At 45.2% G+C, this 4,285-nt stretch overlaps 1 protein-coding gene across 1 annotated transcript in view; it reads right to left on the bottom strand.

Annotated features, from left to right (window-relative positions):
• The window catches only part of actb1 (actin, beta 1), a 4,302-nt gene extending 3,219 nt beyond the window's left edge, over positions 1–1,083 (bottom strand). Inside the window, exon 1 of the mRNA XM_019862250.1 lies at positions 967–1,083. The gene's annotated coding sequence lies outside the window, so the exon portion shown is untranslated. The remainder of the gene's footprint in view (positions 1–966) is intronic.
• Between the last annotated feature and the right edge of the window lie 3,202 nt (positions 1,084–4,285).

The following is a 4,285-nucleotide window of genomic DNA, read 5'->3' as shown; positions in this document are numbered from 1 at the left end:
GGGGGGTACAATGGCCACATGCAGCACTGATTTGGATATTCCCCACTGATACACAGTCGCACTTATAGCGTCTCAATACATCACAATTAATTCATGTTCAGAAGATCCCTTTTTTAAATGTTAGATATATATCTCTCTTGCGCTTTATTTATTTATTTATTAGCTCAGAACATTAATCATATCTTCAGGAGTTAAAGCCATTATACTTATAATTTCCTGTAAATAGATGTTATCAAATGACTCAAATAATCAGGTACTTCTATATTTCACCAGTCATGTATTAACATTTTTAACTCAGTTAAAATACACGGCACGTGGAATATTAAACTGTCACATTTTCTTGCATTGTATTCATTTGTAAAGTTATCTGTTTTTAAACGACGATTGAGTTGTCAAAGCATAAAGAGAAATGAAATTATTTTTGATTGTCAGTGATCCAAATCCAATCTTGCCCTGCTCTACTCGATGCCTCACCTTGTACACGAGATGCAACGACTTAAAAATAAATTCTCGACCTCAAACCGAGGGGCTAATGTCGATGCTAATCGCTCAATCCAGAAGATTAAAATGGAGGTGATCGGGGAGCTAATCCATTTGTGGTAATCCGTCTAGCCGCTGGGGAGACGATGCCGTACCAAAGGGATGCTGGCGGCCGGCCGGGTGGGGTCGATGACGGTCAAAGACTTTCAAGAGCCCGCTTTAGAAATAAGGACGGATAAAAGATCCATCGGGTAAGGGTCGTCACTGCGTCACGAAGCCGCACGTCGCCTCTTTGAACGCGGGCGTCAGCTCTTCGCCTGACCTCGCGGCTGCTAACAAGCTAAAGGCTAGCCTGGCGCGACCACTCCGGTTTCGAGCCTTCTTTAGATCCGTATGGAAAGTCACAAAGCGAGTCGGCGGCAATTACATTTCTCAAACGCGACTTCGAAGAGAATTTTGATTTGTCGTAAAAAGAGCTCCCCTTACCTGCGTGAGCGAGGTGCTGACTGATGGATGCTGCGCACGAGTTCGGATGCTTAGCCGTGACGTGCCACCGGCTGGCCGCTGCGCTTTTAAGGACGCTCCTGATGCAGCCCCTCTCCATATAAGGACAACTTTCCTCACGGCGGCCTCCGATTGGTTCCCCCGCGTCCAATGGGTGTCACCCATCATAAAAAAAGATCAACCGTGTTTTTAAGACGTGTAAAACGTTTATGTCCACTATATGTGAGCTACGTGAGGAAGAACATCATATCTCCGTTGGGATCAATAAAGCATCTTATCTATCTATCTATCTATCTATCTATCTATCTATCTATCTATCTATCTATCTATCATCTTTGATGCGGTACAGTGTATGCGGATACACTATAAAGAATGGCATTTCAGTGAAAATGTTCGAGAAGGAAAGGCCATCTGGGGGTTAGTTTGTCCATTTCAGGGGTCACTGGCAGCAGGGTTTAACACTCGGCATAGCGGTCTCACACAAACACACACACACACACACACACACACACACACACACACACACTGGGTAATGTTTTTAACCATTAAAGTTGAATGTTTTTTGTGTGACATTTCAATTTTCTGATGGGAAATAAAACCGCAGTGAAAAGGCACAGGTTGAGGCAGATAGTTCTCTGCCACAACAAAGAGGGCGTACGTGAGCAAACGAGCACGTCTCGCTGTTCTTCTGCGCAGAGGCGCCAGGCGAGTAAAGTGCGATCCTTTTTTTAATTTGCTACGTCGGACTGGCAAAATGGAAGAAGAGGATTATATATCAAAGCTTAAAAACTTCTCAAAACTGGCCTTTCGGTCAAAAGTGGACGTAATTAAGACAGGTAGACCAACGCCGGAGCTAAAAGGTTTGCTTCAAACTGTGGCACAGCGCGGACAGACGATAAGGCGCACTTTTCAAACGGAGTGGTACACCCGAAAAGAATGGCTAAGTGGTTGTCCTTCGAAAAACCGTCTTTACTGCTTTCCCTGCCTTTTGTTCTCAACTTGTGACAATGTCTGGACTAACACGGGATATTGTGACATGAAAAATTTACCACGAAGCCTCAGCAAACATGAGGCTCACATTCAAAGTCAGATTGCTTTAAACACTTTTGGAAACTCAAGGATCGATTTGGCATTGAACGAACGGCAAAGGCTCATGGTTAGCATCCACAATGCCAAGGTAAAGGAAAACCGAGAGATTTTGAAAGACCTCATTCACGCAACCTGCTTTTTAGCTCAACGGGAGTTGGCATAACGTGGTCACGACGATAGGGCAAGCTCTTCTAATCGTGGCAATTATGTAGAACTATTACATCCTTTTGCTGAAAAAGATGAGAGGTTAGCTCGACATTTGGACTCGTCCACTGTGTTTTCTGGCTTGTCAAACAGAATACGGAACAATCTAATTGAAGCAATCGGTGATGTGATAAGAAATGATATAAAAAGGGAGATTAATGCTGCCCCATTTGTTGCCGTAGATGTAGACGAGAGGACGGATATCACAAACAAAGCACAGATCTCTGTTACTTTGCGCTACGGAGCCCAAAGTGAAGTGGACCGTGTGGTGAAGGAGGCATTTTTAGGATTTGATGACGTGAGTGATGATAGGCGAGCCCCTGCTGTAGCTGCGTATGTCTTGGAAGTGTTGGAGAAATACAGCTGTGTTGAAAAACTGGTGGCGCAAACATATGATGGAGCTGCTGTGATGGCATCGGAGCTTAATGGGGTGCAGGCCAAAATTCAAGAAAAGGTGCCCGAGGCCATGTTTGCACACTGTTATGCACACAAACTGAATCTTGTGCTGTTGCATTCCGCAAAATGCACGCCTGAGACTAGAACGTTTTTTACAACACTTGAGGGACTCGGGTCATTTTTTTAGCAAGTCCCCGAAGCGCGCCCACTTACTGGATGATGTTGTGAAACGGCGCTTACCAAGAGCAGCGCCCACGAGATGGAGCTCCGATTCTCGGCTGCTGCAGACAACAAGCATGTACCAATCTGATCTGCGCGCCGTATTCCGCATCATGATGGAAAATCCTGACAGCTGGGACAATGACACTCAAATGATGGCCGCTGGATATGATCGATGGCTGTCAAAAGCATCGACGTGCTTTTTAATGACGGCATACGAGGGCATTTTCAGCGAAACGGATGCACTTGGTAGAGTGCTGCAAAACAAAGTCATGGACATTGGATATCGTTGTGCGCGAATCCACGACACCATCGGAGTCGTTGAACGCATGAGACGGGACTTTAACGCGCCGTATGAGCGATTTGAGCAGAAATGCGGCACGCTTGGCCTAAACGACAGCGGAAGAAATCAGTCAGTCAGAGATGAGAGAAAACAAATGTTCTACAAGATGATGGACAACATCAGTGTTCAGATGAAAGCGAGGTTTGATCATTTTGGTGAGCTCCCTTTCCTCGGTTTGGTCGACTGTACCAAATTTAATGAGATGTCACAACATTTTGATGACAGCAAACTGCAGAGCCTGTCAAAATATGCAAAGTTTTTTGACTTTGTCAGACTCAAGGCGGATCTCATCGGACTGTACAGCTCACAAACGGTGAGGAATGAATGCAAATCTCCTGGACAGCTCCTCAGCTTTTTGGCCCAGAATGATCTGCTACAGATTGTTCCTGAGGCGACAAAGTTTCTCCAACTGGTGCTCACCGTACCAGCAACAACAGCGTCCGCGCAAAGGTCGTTCTCTGCGTTGCAAAGACTGAAAACATACGGTCGAATTCAGGACGACTTTCCTCCCTGGCGATCATCTCCATTGAGGCGGAGAGACTTTTCAAACTCAAGGAAAAGAAGGAGGACTTTTACACACAAACGGACTTAGACACAAACGGTTTTCATTGCAATCTTATAACAAAAGGAATTGGACTAAGAAATATACAAACGAATATTGAACCCTGGAGAACCCACGGGGTCAAATTTTGGATGTAGCCAATTGAATAAGCGACCCTTTTCGGTTGATATATTTGACACTAGAGGAGTCAGTGCCTCGCCAAGCATGAACCTCACCGCACGCCACTGACACGGTGGTATGTTTACAGCCAACGTGTAAATCTGAGCACTCATCACCCGCACCAGGAGTCTCGTTGGGGGGTTCGTCAGTTTATTTGGATCCACGATGAGCATTTGTGAAGTGCCTTATTTTTATGATGATATTTTGTGAAGAAAAGTATGTGAAAACACAAGAGCTTTTGGAATTCAGGTTTTCTTCTGCTTTTGATGGTTTATCACGGGGGCGTCAAACTCGTTTTTGTCGCGGGCCACATTGGAGTTACGGTTTCC

The sequence above is a fragment of the Hippocampus comes genome, unplaced genomic scaffold (assembly GCF_001891065.2).
Source record: "Hippocampus comes isolate QL1 unplaced genomic scaffold, H_comes_QL1_v1.1 scaffold7, whole genome shotgun sequence".
In the NCBI taxonomy this organism is placed as follows: domain Eukaryota; kingdom Metazoa; phylum Chordata; class Actinopteri; order Syngnathiformes; family Syngnathidae; genus Hippocampus; species Hippocampus comes.
Note: the sequence above shows the minus strand (reverse complement) of the source record. Positions and strands in the feature narration are given on the sequence as shown.